We start from the raw sequence: 18,778 nt of genomic DNA, 5'->3' as shown, positions 1-18,778 counted from the left end.
GTCACCGAGAAACTAGATGAAGCCCTAAGTTCCTAAGTATTTTTCTAAGCATCTGCATGCCAAAAGAGCAGTGGGAAGGGATGCTGAGATTTCTAGGAACCATAATATGAAAATCCAGGGATTTTTACCATGCACACCAGTGGTGGGTTTCAAAAATTGTTCAAACCTACTCTGTGGGTGTGGCCTCCTTTGTGGGAGTGGCTTGCCGCCCATGTGACCGGATGGGAGTGGCTTGCCACCCATGTGACCGGATATGAAGATGCCGACGACACTTGTCAGAACCACCTTAAATTACCTCACACACAGCACTGGCATGCATAAGAATAGGATGTAAACTTGTTTTTTAAAAGGCATCTTTGGTTTGCGTTAAAACAACTTCAACACACGCAATGTTCTGATTGCACCACAAACGCAGTCGTCATCCTTACCTTTCACAGAGGCACTGAGTTTTATAAATATGAGCATGTGATAGTGTAGAATAATCATATCCAAGGACACATATCCACATGGAGAAAGTCCCAGAAACAATTTGACAACTAGGCAGTGGAAGAAGCCCCATTTTGTTACACTTCTTAGGCAAGGGTCTCTTATTCGTGCCTCTTTCTTCCTCACCATTAATATGTCATTCCTCTGTGCTTGGTTCACATTGCTAAGAGGACAAAGGCTTTCTCTTTCCTTCATCAGGAGGGAGAGAGAGGGAGAGGGAGAGGAGTGAACAGACAGACAGACAGACAGACTGATTTCCGCTTGTCCTCTAGTCCAGTGTTTTTCAACCTTGGCAACTTGAAGATGTCCGGACTTCAACTCCCAGAATTCTCCAGCCAGCATTCGCTGGCTGGGGAATTCTAGGAGTTGAAGTCCGGACATCTTCAAGTTGCCAAGGTTGAAAAACACTGCTCTAGTCTATAGCAACCTGCTAATGCCAGTTCCTGAACTTCTGGTGAAGTAAAGCAGATTCATAAAAAAAAAAATAATTTAAAAGGATCTGACCTGTGGTTTGCATGCAGATGTAGTATTTGTAAAATGTAGTTTTGAATACTTTGCGTGCAAGAACAATCTGCACCGAAATTTTAACCAAGAAAAAACAAAAAGTCCCCTGACCTTTGGCTGAACTTATTTTCTCATGTTCCTTTTTAATGTACCAGGCTAGAGCACTGGAGTTCTTCAGAAAATTATGTGCTTGCAGAGTTGTTTTTAAGTGAAAAATGGAATAAAACCAGTGTGTACTGCACTAGTAAATTTGGGTGGGAGGGATAAAGCTAGACCAACAGATTATTCATAATGTGAGGAAAAATATTTAGATTACCCTAACAGGTGCTTGAAAGAGTGAGCATATGGAAAAGGGCCGGGGATGGACTCTCTTTCCCTGGGGATATATTTTTTAAAAAAGGTTGGATAACCATCTCATTATGCTATGGTATTAGATCAGTGTTTCTCAACCTTGGCAACTTGAAGATGTCCGGACTTCAACTCCCAGAATTTCCCAGCCAGCGAATGCTGGCTGGGGAATTCTGGGAGTTGAAGTCCGGACATCTTCAAGTTGCCAAAGTTGAGAAACACTGTATTAGATTCTTATACTGTTTTTAAGGCTGATGGAATAGATGATCTCCAAAGTCCCTTCCAATCTTTACAAGATTCTACCTCCCTCCTCAAACATCAGCACCCCTATGCTTCAACCTTCACTAAATGGCAGAATTTTTGATCAGGGAATCGGCAATGATTGAGGAAGGGAAAAAACTGATGTCAAACTACTCTCTCCAAGTTCACAGTCTCAAGGGTCCAATGATTGCAAACTTAATATAAGATTATCACATTCATACACTGGCATCGGCCGGATATGGCTCCTTTATTATTTATACAGATAAAAAGCTCTTCTGATGCCCTACTGAACACTTATCTGGCAATTTAGTCAAGAGAAACTGCTGTTCCCCATGCCCTCTTGAAACCATGATTTAGCAAGATTCTGTTTTGAACTCACCAGTTTTTGCAAAACCGTATTTATTTTAGCAATAGTTTGTGGAATAAATCCCGAGTTGGCTGGGTTTACATTACACCCTAAGCTGTGAAATATGGTTTACAAATCACAAAGGCTACATTTAAGCAGTAGGATAAATCTGTTTATTTCTGGCTTAGCATGCTGTGTGAATCTAATCAGTGTTAATTAATTTACTAACTAGACTTAAATATCAAGCATATACAAAATATGAAAGAACAAAACAATGCTTTTGGCCATGGACCTATATAATACAACGACTGTGGTAATCATTTTACAACACAGCTGCAAAAATATGTTCCATAGGGGTCATGCCAGCATCCCTTTTGAATACCCCCAGTTCTTCAGATGAGGTGTAGAGTTTGTTGTTGAAGGAATTTAAGGGACAAAATTACTTTTCCAAAATGGGCCCAGTTGGAGATTAGAGCTCTTACAATGCTAAAGGAAATGTTGCAACCTTGAGCTGCTGGGAATTCTGAAGACCTGGTTCAAACATACAAGAAATCACTGTGAGGGCGGGTCTGACATCGCTACAACACGACATGCAATCTTGGAGCTCCAGGATTGTTGTTGATATCTTTGCTGCTGGACAGTCCTTTTGAACATAAACCGTCCCGTAGAGACGATGATAGAGAAGGGCACATCCTGCTGATCTCAGGGACATCGCAAAGTCCCTGATTGATCCAGAAGAAGCTCTTCTTTCAGGCGAAAGAGAAGCAGCCATTGAAGCTGCAGAAGGTTGGACAGCCCTGAATGGAAGAAAAGCAGGAGAGTGGGTGTGTCGAAATGGTGAGATAAATTTTACTATTAGAGAACACCCAAAAAGACTTAAGAGTAAAATTAAAATTGAAGACAGAAGAGAGCAATGGCGAATTAAGCCTGAATTAAACTTAGTGTGTTATATTTTTTTTAATTTTGCTTTTTTTTTAGGGATGGAACTTTTACAAATGCCTCTTACTTTTTAAATTGGACTGGTTTCTTTTTTCCCTCTTCTTCTATTTTTCCTCTTTTTTATATTTGTGGATTATGATTTTCTTTCTTTTCTTTTTACAACACCTGGCTGGATTGTTTGCTTTTAAGCACTTTTTTTCTTCTTAAGTTCGGAATTTAAAGAGAGGGGTAGAGGCAGAGGAAAAAGAAGCAACACTGCCATCTAGAGGCTGGAGGCTTGGAAACATTGTCCTTTATTATTTCCTTTGAACATCTGACTTATATCTAATACTTCAAGGCTCTTGATTTTGTTTATTGAAAGGGATAGTGAGAAGAGTATGGATTGTTTATGCAGGTGCTCTTCTGGAGTACTATCAATAGCTGGACTAGAGTGAAGAGAAAACCTTGACTTCAAAGATTATAGTGAACTTGTTTGAAACTTAACAAAAAAGCTTTGGATGTTTTAGTGGCAGTGTTTATAACCTGCAAGAATGGCGCAACATGAAGAAAAAGAATTAACATTGCAAATGATTATGTTAGAAATTCAAAAAGTAGAAATAAGTACAAAAAACATTGAAAAGAGGATGGAGAATATAGAACAAAAAACAGAAAAAATAGAGGGAAGAATTGAGAATATTTATAAAACAATGATGAAATTTGAGGATATTGAAAAAATTGAAGGAAAATATGGATAAGAAAATTGTTGATATTGATAGCAAATTGAGTGTGGTTGGAAATGACAGGAATGGAATATTGAAAGGAGATTCGAACTGGAACCCTATCTCAAACCTCAAAACATGGAAGAAAAGAGAGAAAATTTGACAGAAACAATGAGAGAAATTCTGGCAGAAGTACCGGTGATAACTAAAGGCAAGCAGATGGAAGGAACAGATGGAGGGTCTCGAGTCTTTACAAGATACGCAAGGAACAACAAGGTGCCAAGAGAAGTCCACATAAGACTTATCAAAAAACAATTAGAATACAAATACCACAAATGGCAAGAGATATAGGACTGCACTACTACTGGAAGGATACAGGATGAAGAAATGAAATAGAATAAAAATTAAGTTAAACTTAGTTAAATTTAGAGTATTATATATAAAATAAAGTAATAATAGTTATAGCTAAATAAATGATTAATAATGATAATGTATAAATATATACACTAGGTTGATAATATGAAATTTTATATAAATTGTGAGAACTATGGAGAGGATGTTTAAAAGCTTTGTTATAAAAGATAAATAATTCTATATAGAATAGAATATAAAGATGTAATACTATTGGATGATTTCAGGATGATGTAAATGCCATAATGTAAATTTATCTTAAATTTAGAATATTGTACATAAAAATGATGTAATAATAGTCAAATGAATGTTTAATAACCATAACAATTGTATACATATATATTAGAATGATGATATGAGTCTTTATGTAAATTGCAAGTTAAGACTATTATGAGAAACCACAAAAGTTTTGTAACCAATCAACACACTGTAAGTAATTGGAGAAGGATTTTTATTTTGTGTGTGTTTATGTCTGTATGTTTTATGTTTTTCTAAAAATAAAAACTTTTTTATTTATAAAAAAGAAATCACTGTAACATGGTGAAAAATATGGAATTTTAAAGGAAGATTTCCCCTCAAGCAATATTTATATATGATTTTGAAATACGGGCTTTATTCTCTAAACAAATTACTTTCAAGCCTAACCTCTGTTTAAGATTGTGAACATTTACATTAGTTCTCTTGTTTAGCATGGAATCTCCTCATTTATCATAGTACAAAAATATTTTGATTAATTACATAAACTGATACAACAGGCTACGAATGCAGAAAGTACTTTCCCACCCCAAGGAACACTGAAATGAAAATATTAGAATCCTCTCCCACATTTTCAACTTGCCAAAAAATTATATCACAATAAAACAGTGGTTATCCTCATTGTAGGCTTACCAGCAGTGGTGGGATTCAAATAATTTAACAACCGGTTCTCTACCCTAATGACCAACTGGGTAGGTGGAGCTCGGTGGTCATGTGACTGGGTGGGCATGGCCAACTCAATGTCACTCATGTCGATGGGCGCTTCATCTTAGCTGTTACAATGTAATAAGGGTTATCGGAGAGGCAGTTTCTGTAAGCAGGAAAATAAAGATCAGGCTAGAAGCAACACCAGAATGTTTCATTCCTGCCTTCCTTACAGGATTAGCCATGTAAAGTGGGAAAAAACCAAAATGAGATATCTTCCTACACCAGTTCTCCGAACTGCTTAGAAAGTTAACAACCGATTCTCCCAAATAGGTGCAAACTGCTGAATCTCACCATTGCTTACCAGACATCTGGCAAAAGGAGGGTCTTTTTGCCCTCGTCCTCCATTCAGCAGTCATAGTATTTTACAGCTTTCGGGCTGTTTTCACAATAGTAGTTATTCAAACTTTCATGTATCACAAACTTGTAAATTGTATGCCTCATTTTTCCCATCATCTGTAGGCAGATTCAGCAGCCTAGATTTGTGGTATTTATTTTTACTTCCTGATTCCATCAGTCAGTTTCGTTCCAACTCCTTCAATCCAATCTTTGTAGTCTGTAGATCACATGATTCATTCTATGTTTCAATGGTAAAATTTTAAGAGTGCATTGTTGTTCACTCTTCATTGTCACCAGAATATGCTCTTGAAAATAAAGGTTTGTTGGAAAAATATTGCAATTGAACAACCAGTCTTTCTGATGCTGAAAAAAGTAATTTTCACATATAGTATACAGTAATTTTCACATATAGTATACAGTATATTTTTTGCAGTTTTCCATTGTAATTTTTGTTGCAGACACCAGGAAAGTTAAACAGATAGCGCGCCCTTGTGTTCCCCATCATTTGTTCTTCTTTCTAATTGTCCATGTCTTCTGTTGCTTGTTCAGATACCTGGTTACCCTATCCCAATAGTAAACCACTATCTTGCCTCTCCTGCCTCTGTTTCAAGTGATTGTGTTATCTAATTTCCCCAAAAGATAGTAGAAAACATAATAGATTTCTACACTTTCAGCCTGCCCTTGGATTGTGCTGTCATAAGAACACACAGTAAATAATGGCTTAAGCTTGTTTTAGTCATAAGGTTAAGATGAAGACAATATTAAAGGGGTACGACAGAAAAAAGACACTGCCAAGACATGTTTACAAGTGGAGAAAGATACTGCAACTAATGGAAAAGCTGCCATTTTTACAGAGGAATTTCCCTTTAGAAATCCCAGCATAAAATTCCTCAACTGGCACTGTCCATCATTTATGGGGTAAAATCATTTCCTCTTACACTACAGATGTCAGGAACAAGCTAAATGCAATCTTATTTACAGCACATATTCAAACATATTTTAGTCACAGCCCATGTTTCAATATGTTTGAATGAAAAAGCAGATTCCTAATCTGGTATATGTTAAGTCTGGATTCTAAACTTCCCTCTCCATAACCACAAACAGTAGCTTCAGGAAAAATAACACTGGGGAAATGTTTTCTCTAAAGTTAAAAATGATGCAGCCCCATCCCAAATTAAGAGCAAGTTTTAGAATAAGATTGTCATAGTAAGCATAATTATTTCTGCAAAGCAAAAAAATAATAATCACAGAAGTAAGCATTGTTTTACTAAACACACAGTACCATATATTTTATACTACATTAAGGCATGATTTATTTTAAACTTGCTTTGTTGGTTTAAACAATGGCCAAATTCAAAAATGATGCTATACCATAATGCATAAATCACAGCAGTTGAGTGTATGTGATACATTAAACCAGGCCAAACCATATTAGCACAATACATAAAATCAGTCATTTTTCATTCACACATATAAATACAGAGAATGCTTTCCACAGTGTCTGGCATTTGTTCAGTTTGGCCTTAGTTCATAGAATGATTTTAGCCCCCCATGGCTGACAGCAGAGTATTTCCCATCGTTCTGCAGAGCTATAGCAACTGGATCCCAATTACCCCCTTCCTCCAGAGACAACAGGAGGAAAGGGAAAGGTATTCCCTATATTTTCTAGTTGCTGAATAATGTCCAGTATCCTACTGTAGTCCATCAGAAGTAACAGCTTTTCATCACTTATTGGCAAAGGTTAAAATCAGCTTCAAGTGAAGAATCTGTGGTCTTCTGGGTGTTGCTAAAACTCTTGAGCAGACTCAACCAGCATGATCAATAAGGGAAGATAGGAGTTATAGTTGAGCAACATCTACACACATCTATTCTATATACATATATACATACATACTGTACATACAGGCATACATACAAATATTATCAATTAGCCCTGTACATATAAACCTTCTGAACTGGAGCAACTTTTATGACTGTGAAAGATATAAGGCAAGTGAATTCTGGGCAATAAGCAATTCTTAAAGGCAGGCTGTATTTTTATCTTCTGCTTATTTAGCAATAAGTATGAATGAATTGAAATGGAAATGGGCTGGTCTCACAAAGCAAGAAGAACTTAAGGCAGGTGGACCAAGGCAGCCATAGAATGGATCCCACTTCAAAACTGGGGAAGTCTCTCCAAGAATAGAGTAGAGTAGGGTAAGGTAGGGTAGGGTAGAGTAGAGTAGAGTAGAGTAGAGCAAAGAGTTGGAAGGGCCCTTGGAGGTCTTCTAGTGCTAGTCTAACCCTATATCATTTAGGCAGGAAACCCTGTATAATTTCAGGCAAATGGTTATCCAATCTCTTCTTTAAAATTTCCAGTGTTGGAGCATTCACAACTTCTGGAGGCAAGTCAGTGGTGGGTTTCAATTTTTTTTAGAACCTCTTCTATAGGTGTGGCCTGCTTTGTGGGAGTGGCTTGCTGGCCATGTGACCTGGTGGGAGTGGCTTAACAGTCATGTGACTGGGTGGGTGTGGCCAACTTGTAAAATGTGGTGAAACTCACTTAACAACGCTCTTGCTTAGCAACCAAAATGTTGGCTCAGAAACTCTGGCATTTGAAGCACGGGAGTCTTAAAGCTGTCAAGTTACAAGACCCTTGCACCCCTAACCCTTTAGGAAAAAAAAAACCCAGGGATGTTCAAACTTGACAGCTTTAAGACTTGTGGACTTCAACTCCCAGAATTCCTCCTCTCGCTCTTCATCTTGATGTTGTGCAGACGGGCAGGGGGAGGGAGCTGGAACTGTAGATTTGTGAAACTTCTTCTATAGAAGAGGTTAGAGCTGGCAGGAACCCACCCCTGAGGCAAGTTGTTCCACTGATTGACTGTTCTGTCAGGAAATTCCTCCTTAGTTCTAGATTGCTTCTCTCCTTGATTAGTTTCCATCCATTGCTTCTTGTCCTGCCATTAGGTGCTTTGGAGAACAGTTGGACTCCCTCTTTTCTTTGTGGCAGACCACTTGATCCAAACCATCCACGAAAGAGCCCTAAAACAAGATGTAAGACGGATCACTGCGGGCTCAATTGGCAAAGGAAAACTCAGGACCACATTGGTTGGGAACTTGCGGAAGAGGCCATAAAGAGGCCTGCAGCGGGTAGACAATGGCTAGAACGATGATGGTTGAAGATGGAGTATCAACGAGGTCGGTGAGGTTCATTTCCGAATAGACCCCCCAATAGGTTTGCATAGCTCCGCTGCAACCTTGCCTATGCATATTTGGGCATAAGTTCTTTCCAGTCGAGACAACCGCGAGTGAGCGGGCATTCCCGAAAACTACAGCCTCCCCTTGTTGCGATGAAACCGGGGCACCGCATCTACTCTCCACCGGTTCCACGTCGGGCCAGGGTAAAGGGCGGAAACCACCCGCGCCCCCCCCTCCCTGCGCAGTAGCAGCCTCCAGAAGCCACGTGCGCCTCAGCGTCGAAGTAGGGAGTGGCCCGGAGGTGGCGGCCGGCAGAGGAGGCGGGAGGCGGAGAGAGGAGGGACCGGGGGGACCGCGGCCTCGAGTCACACCGCTCTCCGCGCACACGGAGCATCAGCCGGACGCCGCATTGGGCTGCTATGGAGGGCGCCGGAGCCCGCCTCGGCTTCCAGGACCGTCGCTGCCCGTGATTGTTTCCCCCTTTCCCCTCCTAGCGCGCGCGCGCGCGGGGCGCTCTTTTCAGCGAGGTGAGTCCACCGTTCGTGGAGGGAAGGTGGGCGGGCGGGAGATGGAGAGAGCCCCTTGTCCGCGGCCCCTTTGGCGACTCGGGAGCCGGGACGCGGCAACTCCGGATGGGGGGACCTTGGAAGGGGCGGGGGAGCGGGAGAGGAGGCTCTCCTCGAAAATCAATTGGGGCGGCGGGGGGAGTTATTAATCAGTGTCTCGCGCTGAGAAAACATCTCAATGCCCCCCGCATTCGGGGTCTTTTATGCATGCCATCCTGAGTCCCCCCCCCCTCTTTTCTTCAAAGATTAAAGGACATTTATTTTTCTTTGGCTTTTGGCTGCTTGCGTTTCCTCTCTTTCTCAAGGCGGCGGCGGCGGCGGGGAGGTGGAGGGGGGGTGGCCGGCCGGAGGAAACCTGTCTCCTCTGGGCAGCCTTTCCCCCCCCCCATCCTCAACCTTGGCTGTTTTTGGGAGTCGGGAAAGCCGTCCCCCCTTCATCGCCTCAGCCGTGCCGCTGGTCTCCCCTCCTGACGTGCAATACCAGCGGCCCGTTAGTTTCTCCCTGGAGAAATGCATCTCTCCGCTTGTGCGTTGTGGCTCCGTTTGGGCGGACTCCGTGGCTCCCCGGAGGAAAACTTTCAACAACGACCAGTTAACTTTCCCCCCCCCTAGGCTCCGCTTTCAGCGAGGGAAGGAAACGGCGGAGGGAGGGAGGAGGAGGACGAGGGTGGCGGCCACCTCTTTGGCTGAGGCCCGCGAGGAGGGACGTTTCCCGCCGCTGCCGACGAGCGTCTTTACAGGCAGAAACAACGGAGGCAGAAGCCGAAGCCGAAAAGTGCCGGTTTCTACCGCGCAGTAGCTTGAAGGGGATAGGAAGGAGTGGAAAAGTTGCAATGCCTAGCTTCAGTTTCGGACGGGCTGATTTGTACTCGGCTCAATATGACGCCTTCCTAATCTCGCTTCTATGCCTCTGGCTGGGGATGATGGGAGAGGTACTCCAACGTCTGAGAATGTCAGATGGGTTACACAGGATCTAAGAGAGCTATGAGTAAGGCACCCTTGATGTATTCCACCCACATCTCTTCCTGGGAAATAGAGGAGATCTGTTAAAGATGAGTATCTGTTAAAAGATGAAAATAGACATGCTCCCAACTCATTTTGAATAGTTATTGTCATTCCTGGGAATGGGAAAAGGAGGAAAATGGAATTATTAGGGCAATGTTAAATAGCTCTCACATTTCCAGCGACTATAAAGGTAAAGGTTCCCCTCACACATATGTGCTACTCGTCCCGACTCTAGGGGGCGGCGCTCATTTCCGTTTCAAAGCTGAAGAGCCAGCGCTGCCCGAAGACGTCTCCGTGGTCATGTGGCCGGCATGACTAAAGGCGCACAGAACGCTGTTACCTTCCCACCAAAGGTGGTTCCTATTTTTCTACCTGCGTTTTTACATGCTTTCGAAGTGCTAGGTTGGCAGAAGCTGGGACAAGTAACGGGAGCTCACTCCATTATGTGGTGCTAGGGATTCGAACCACCAAACTGCCGACTTTTCTGACAGACAAGCTCAGCATCTTAGCCACTGAGCCACTGCATCCCTCACTACAGCAACTGCAATGAGGCAGAAATAGGGAAATATTAACTTGACAATGAAAAACCTTTGGATTCTATTTTTCCTCATCCTCAGCTAATGTTTGGAGTTTATGGGAACTTAAGTCCAGTAACATCGCAGAGTCCTTATATGCTTCTTGTTTCTCCCAAGGATGTAGTGAAAATTATGATAAAGTGGGACTTCAGAAGTGGTGGAAAATTTACTGTGCAACTGACATGCCTTCTTCATTTAAAATTCTAATCTTACAGTTATCTGGTAATAAGACTAATTAAGTATCTATTTTGAAGATGCATACAAAGGATTGTGCTTTTGGAACACATTTCATTTGCAGTCTTTTAACTGTTGCTTACAGACTAAGATAACCGCATCTAAAGAGATATGCCATCACTTTATTTATGCGGTTTCCTAATTTGTGAGAAATAACAAACCCTAATGAATAGATGGATGTGACTGACAGAATGAAAAGCCTTGAGGTCTGATTGTTTTCCTTTCACTTAAAAATACTTTCTTGAGTTGTGTAATGGAGTTTTGTTTTTATTCCTGTTGATATGAGATGGGTGTTGGCTGCCACTTTTCTTGATCGTTTGTAATTCCATTAAGGAAACTGAGTGTACCGTAAAAGCTCCAATGCTAATGGTTTATTCCCTTTGGAAGAAGGCAAGCTTACTTCATGTTGTAAAAGAGAAGATTCTGAATTTTCAATTTAGGACTGCCTATATGTTTTTTGATAGGCTTATTGGTCGGTTGCAGTTTTTATAACTCACTGGAACGCAATAGAAAAGGGCAGCATTGTACGGGTACTTTTACCTGTTTTGGGAGGATAGTGAGGAACTCACTGGAGAAGAGCCTAATGCTGGGAACGATTGAGGGCAAAAGAAGAAGGGGACGACAGAGAATGAGGTGGCTGGATGGAGTCACCGAAGCTGTAGGCGTGAGCTTAAATGGAGTCCGGGGGGATGATAGAGGACGGGAAGGCCTGGAGGAGCGTTGTCCATGGGGTTGTGATGGGCTGGATGTGACTTTGTAATTAACAACAACAACGTGAAGACATTTGGATATTTTTTTTTCAAATTGTTACAAAGAAAAAAACTGGTGGGATGTTCCTCCAGGGAGCTGGTATGACCACCAAATAACACCCTGGATGAACACAGCCCATCGCAATTATCAGTTTTTCCCCTTATTCTGTATGGATCTGCCTGATTGTAAGATCCAGAATTGGAGGAACAGGGACTGCTGAGTTTTCACCTTGCAGCTCAGGAGCCAGTAGAGTCCCCAGATGAAGTTCAGGAAGAAGAGCCTTTTGAAGGATGAGCCTGAAATTCTGGAACAGCCAAGTAACCCCCACCCCCACCCCCCACTTGCAGAAGCACAGCAGTCGACTGAGTCACCTGAAGTGGACCCTGAACTCAAAAAGATTCCCACACATGTAGAAAGGTCAGGTGAGTGCAGCCACTCCTCATTTAGCAGCAGGTATTCGCAAATATGATGGTAATAAGGAAAGAAAATCCATTCTGACCAATGCATTCATTTGGGGCCAAATTTTGTTGGGCTTGACAACAAAAGCCTTCAGTATAAAACTGATTCAGGCTGCAGCACCAGCCAGGAGAGGGTTCTACTCAACGAATTAAGGTCAGGGACATGAGTTGGTTAGCTTGCAATTAACACTTTTTAGGAAAGCTGTGGGAGAAAAGCAGCTCAGGAAGAGATAGTTTGTCTAAGCAGTCATCTCTCTGCCCTGCAAGGGGACAAAAACAGGGTACAGGATACTCTATGAGATAACTTTGTATGAATGAGACCGCAGCAACCAGTTATCTTTTCTTTCTCTCTCTCTTTCTCTCCCTCTCTCTGTCTCTCTCTCTCTCTCCTTCTGCCTCTCCCTCTCTGTCTCTCTCTCTCTCTCCCTCCCTCACCCCCTCTCTCTCAGACATGTGAGACATGTATTCATATAGTGACCATTTTGCTTAATGACCAAATTGTTAGAACAGATTAAAGACACTAAATGAGGAGAGGGCGTAGTTGTTCAGTGAGCCAAGAACAATCTCATTGGCTTAATGAAGAAAGAGGCATGATACAGGGAAATTGACACATACTATAAAACGAAGGCTTTTTTGAGAGTCAGATTGATGTAGGTAAGTAATTTTCCAGCTTTGGACTTGGCTTCCTGATTGTCTGCTCTTTTTGATTCTGTAACTGTTCTGTGAACTAGTACAAGACTCTACTCAGGTCTGATACCTTGGGTTAGATTTGCCTGCATGGGAATTCTGGCCTCATCTTCCTACACTGGCTTTTCCTCTTATGTCACCATAAAAACTTCTTTTGCATTTGTTAACACTGGACACACTCTAACCATCCTATCTGCCTTTCCAACAAACTCCCAGCTCCCTTTTAATCTTTTCTCTCTCCTCTCCTGACCTCCCCTCCCCTCAATTTTTTTTCAATTCAATTTTAATGGATTTGTATGCCGCCCAATCGCGGGGGGACTCCGGGCGGCTTACATAAAAACAGTTTAAAAAAAGAAGATATTAAAAATTTAAAATATAAGACAGAACAAATTAATACAAAACACAGCATGCACTCGATCTTAGTGGGGCTGAAGATCAATCAAGATCAGCAGCCCCAGGCCTGCCGGAACAGCCAGGTCTTAATAGACTTTCGGAAGGCCGAGAGAGTGGGGAGGGTCCGGATTTCAGGGAGTAGATCGTAGATCCTCCTCTCCTTTCTTCCTTTCTTTTTTCAACCTCTTCTAAATATAGCAATGGACTCTTATCTACCTATCACAATGATTTCCTATGTTGCTTCTGAGCCCTGTGAAAAATTATTTAAAAATTATTAAAATTAAAATAAATCCCATTTTTTTGCTTAGCATAGTACTTAGTAGGTAGGCACCAAGAGAGATGTTTGGTCTGATCGCAGTGTATATCATGGAACTCCCATTTAGTTTTCTTATTGCTGTTTCATTGTGCATCAAGGGCACGGTTTGATTTCATACTTCCTCAGTGGCAGCATCAGTTTGCAATTAAGCAAACGTTAAGGTGTGAAAGACCAGGTTCACAAGTGACAATCCAATGAAGCTGATTTATTACTAAAAGCCTTTTGACCGAAATCTTATTTAACAATTGGCACCTGGTTAGAGTTAGATAAGAGTTACAGGCACTTAAGGTGGACAAACCTAGTTTGCTTGTGGCTACATAGGGATTCTAGGCTGATTCCTCTTTTCACCTTGCCACCAGGTTCTGCCATTCTTTCTCCTATAACAACACATGAATCATAGTGTCTCATGCAACGTAAGGAAGTTTATGGAAAGAAGCTGACATTTGGTGACATTGATTAGGCTCCCCATGCTTCAGCTCCTGGAAAACTTGCAGTATTCTCTTTATAGACTAACACTGGTCATTCATCTTATTTACTATCAGTCTTTCACAATACATTCATTTGTATTGACACAGCCAGAGCTGGAAGATGGAGCTATATTTGGTTTTAAAAAATAGTTTGTGTGCCTATTTAGGATTGGAAACATAGCTCTTTTAAGCACCTGTGGTTTGTGAATCATTTCCTTTTTTTCCCCTGTTGTTTTTAATCAGTCGGAACACACTGATGTTTCTTCCTGCTTCTCCATTCAGTGTATTGTAGCTCGTGCACAATTATTTTTCTACTCAAGGTAGAGCAAAGTGATCGTCTTATATGAAAACTAACTTTTATTTATCTTTATCCTGCCTTTATTAATATTTTAATAAATAACTCAGTGAACACTCTTCCCCTCTTCTAAGTTCCCCACAGCTATCACGTGAGATGGGTTGGGCTGAGAGAGAATGATTGGCCCAAAATCACCCGGCCAGCTTTCATGCCTAAGGCAGAATGAGAAGGATTCAGTCTCTTGGTTTCCAGCCTGGTGCCTTAACTACTAGATCCAACTGGTTCACATTTCAGTTAGTGTTAATTGCCCTTGAAGTCCTTGGTTTCAGATAGATCTTTTTCAACTTTAGGCAGAAATGCCAGCAGTTGAATCAGTTGCATAGTACGCTGTCCTGAAATGGGGTTCTTTCTTACAGGTGTAAGAGAGATTGTGGGGAAGCTAAGAAAGGAAGGGAAGGCATAGCCACCCAGGCTTCAATTGACAGCTTCTCTCATAAACTACAACTCACCCCAGGTGAAGAGACATCTGGGAAGATGCTGCTGAAAAGATGCAAAAAGTCTCTACTGCAATTACTGTATTTTTCACTCTATAAGGCTCTCTGGACCATAAGACGCACTTAGCTTTTGGGGGGGAAACAAGAAAAAAAATCTGCCTCGCAGCATCTATCAGTATTCACCTGGCTAGCATCCTTGCAGAAAACAGCAATCAGTCTGCACAGGTGCAGCATGTTGTCACAGCCTGATTTAGCACGAGCAGCTGATTTGCAGTTGGATTGGCCTCCCAGAATACCGTTGATCAGCTGTTGCAGGCTGTAGGGATTGCTGCTGCCTATTGCCACCTCTGTGTGTCCTGTTTTTGGCCTGTGCATGTCCTGTTTTTGGCCTCCGTGTGCCCCATTTTTTGCTCATTTCAGGCAGTGGGGATCACCAGCGATCGCCGCCGCCAGCAGTGAACATCAGTGGCAGAGGGGATCCCTGCCACCTGGAACAAGCCAAAAACAGGATGCACGGAGGCCCCATTTTTGGTGGGGAAAGTGCATCTTATAGATGGGAAAATATGGTAATTCAGTGTACATGAGGCTGAGAAATTGTTATTAACAGTTTTCAAGATTCTGTACTTGCCACAAGATATTTTACAGAATATCTTTCTTGACTTATGACAATAATGGATCCTGGCAATTATGGTCGTATGTTGTGATGGTTGTAAAGTGAATCACTATATAACCAACCCAATTTTACAACTATTTTTGTGATGGTCATTAAGTGAATGTGGGATGCTGCAAATGGCTGTAAATCTAAGCTGTTTGCCAAGCACCCAAATTGTGGCCATGTGTTATGTTGGAACTTTGAAATCGGGTGATAAGTATCCTTTGTACAGTTAATCCTTAATTTACAACCAATTGTTTAGTGACTTCAAATGGTCATTAAGCAATTGGTTGTAACTTGAGGACTAGCTGTGCAAAATTCTGTGCAATCTTAGTCTTGTTCACCTCTGTGGGGTTTGACAAGGTTTTATGGCACATAAACACAAACACAGAAACACAGAAACACAAAAAGAATATCTTATTGTCACGGAGGAAGCTGTCAAAGCAGGAAATAGGATGTCTTGGAACAGAGATGTTTTATAAATAATGTTCAAACAGAAAACCCCCCCCACCCATTCCCAAGAGTAGCTATGTGTCTTTTCAACAAACTTGCAAGAAAGAAATCCAGGGTTTAAACACGCCTATAAAAAGAAGTAGATCCTTAAACTTTGTAGACTTCAGTGCTTATTATTCTCTCCATGTTTCATCAGTTGCCTTTCTGTGAAAATTTCAAGGCAGCATTTTTAATTCTTAGAGGAAAAATTATTGCTGTGGCCTGATATCTATGAATTTCTGCAAGTTATTCCTATTTATGCTTGGGTGGGGAGAAAACTGGTGTGAAAGTGTGATTCTAGTGTAGCTTTTGCTGCTAGCTCCATGAATAAATATTAGTTGAATTTTAGTGAGCTCCAGATTTGGAGGGAGTGTCTCATTAGCTGAATTTTGGATAACTCTTACATCCTACAAGAGAAGTGACACATTTTACGTTGGTCACAGCATCCTATATTCACATGATCGCCATTTGAGGCCTTCACAACTGGCTTCCCAAAAAAGCAAAAACTACAGGGAATACAGCAAGAAGTCACAAATTGCAGTCACATGACATTGCACTTAATGTCCATGGGTGATTTGCTTAATAACCACAGCAGAACTGACATTGTAGTTGCGTGTGACATTGTAGTTGAAAGTCACAAGACTTTCTCTTTACAATCGCACAACAGTTCCAATTAGAGTCTGTAACTGTGGCTATCTATATGTTTATTGCCAGGATAATTTTTTTAAAGGAACTCTGAAAGGAAATGAGGTGTTACCAACAGTGATATCAAAAGCTATAAAGATAATAGCTAGTTTCACCCCCATCTCATAAATGTAGAGGCAAATATGTACATTTTACCCCATCGAGGCTGTCTAAGACAGTGACCTTTCTGGTGCCAGGGACTGATTTTGGAAGAAAAATTGTCTTCCCCACAGACTGGGGATGAAGGGAGGAGGAGGAAAATGATTTCATATGAAACCTAGACCCCGCATATCAGAAGTGGTATTCAGCAGGTTCTGACCAGTTCTGGAGAACCGGTAGCGGAAATTTTGAGTAGTTCGGAGAACCAGTAAATACCACCTCTGACTGGCCCCACCCCATCTATTATCTGCCTCCCGAGTCCCAGCTGATCAGGAGGGAATGGGGATTTTACAGTATCCTTCCCCTGCCATGCCCACCAAGACACGCCCACCAAGACATGACATGCCCACCAAGACACGCCCACAGAACTGGTAGTAAAAAAATTGAATCCCATCACTGCTGCACATGTGCACATAAAGCTTCGCTGCTTTCACAGACCATTCTGTATGTAACCTCTGCCAATAATAGAAGTATATTGTGCCAACTAGGTTGGAACTATGAATGGAGATACTATGGACCATTTGAATTGGCCTAAATGCAGATAGTCTTTAACTTAAAATAGCAGTGGAGTCCAGAATTTTCATCATATGTCATGACTATCATAAGACAAGGCACTCTGACTGACCCAATTTTATGACATTTTTGTGGCAGTTGTAAAGCAAACACCATGGTTGTTAAGTGAACCCATTGTCTGCAATGGATGTTTCTTGCTGGAAATCAGAACAGATTAAGAGTTGGAAGGGACCTTATAGGTCATCTCCACTTAAGCAGGAGACCTTACACCATTTCTGACAAATGGCAATCCAATCTCTTCTTGAAAGCCTCCAGTGATGAAGCTCCCACAACTTCTGAGGGCAACTTCTGTTCCATGGACTGATGGTTCTCACTGTCAGAAAGTTCCTCCTCATTTCTAGGCACGCAACCATGTTTATAAATGCAGGCTGGTTTCTGAACATCCAAAATTCAACCATGTGACTGCATGGGGGGAGGTGGCCATCAGAACTTCAAATATAGGTTGTAAGTACCTTTTTTGGGGTCCATTGGACCTAAGCAACCAGTCGAAAGTCAAGGACTACTTCTAGTTCAAAGTATTCCACTTGAATCACAAGTATGAGTAACTATTTTGGGTTTTTGCTGAACAGACAGGGAATCAAATTTTCTCTCACTGGAAGTGTACATGATGATACATCTAAAGGCTTCTTTCTGCAGCTTATCTTTAGCTTTTGGTTATGACTTCTGGTAATATAATATTCCGGAAGGGCATTGATTGCCACTTCTTTTGTGAGTTTGTTAGTGTGGTAAGTCTGCATATAATGACAAAAGTGAATCATTTTAAGTCAAGAATTTCAGCAGCTTAATTTTAGACAAAAGGGTACATGATAAAGATAAATTGTTACAGGAAGCAGTCCAATATTAGGATGTGGGGATGACAATCTTCTCTCTGTGTTGTGAGGTGGGAGGGTTAAGCCTTACATTTTGACTGGCTTCTTATTCTTGATCAAAAAAACATTTTACTTTCCACAAAAAAGCAGAGAAAAGGTAGAAGTATAATTCTGTTGTAAATCGAGGTAGTGCTTGACTTATAACAGTTTGTTTAGTGACGGTTCAAAGTTACAACAGCACTGAAAAAGTGACTTATGACCGGTTTTCATACTTACGACCGTTGCAGCATCCCCATTGTCCTGTGATCAAAATTCAGACCTTAGCAACTGAATCATATTTATGATAGTTACAGTGTCCCATGGTCCTGCGATCACCTTTTGCAATCTTCTGACAAGCAAATTCAATGGGGAAGCCAGTTTCATTTAACAACTGTTTATCAATTTAACAATGATTACGTGATTCATGTAACAACTGTGGCAAGAAAGGTAAGATTGGGCAAAACTCACTTAACAAATCCCTCACTTAGCAACAGAAATTTTAGGCACCAATTGTGGTTGTAAGTTGAGGACTATCTGTACATGTATCTGAGAATACAAAGAACAGTGTGAGTTGCTTCTGAGTAAAATACACATAAGAGACTTGGAGAGTGAGGTTCATTTCTATCCCTTAGCCAAGTATCTCGAGTAACAGATGATG

General features: G+C 41.4%; 1 protein-coding gene across 1 annotated transcript in view; it reads left to right on the top strand.

Moving 5' to 3' along the window:
• The first annotated feature begins 8,864 nt into the window (after positions 1–8,864).
• LRRC8C (leucine rich repeat containing 8 VRAC subunit C) overlaps positions 8,865–18,778 on the top strand; it is a 35,068-nt gene continuing 25,154 nt past the window's right edge. The window contains exon 1 of the mRNA XM_014062842.2: positions 8,865–8,999. The gene's annotated coding sequence lies outside the window, so the exon portion shown is untranslated. The remainder of the gene's footprint in view (positions 9,000–18,778) is intronic.

This window comes from Thamnophis sirtalis, unplaced genomic scaffold, assembly GCF_051295495.1.
Source record: "Thamnophis sirtalis isolate CommonGarterSnake01/CBP01778 unplaced genomic scaffold, rThaSir2_p1.2 scaffold_7, whole genome shotgun sequence".
In the NCBI taxonomy this organism is placed as follows: Eukaryota; Metazoa; Chordata; class Lepidosauria; order Squamata; family Natricidae; genus Thamnophis; species Thamnophis sirtalis.
The sequence above is the reverse complement of the archived record's forward strand: the minus strand, read 5'-3'. Positions and strand labels throughout refer to the sequence as shown.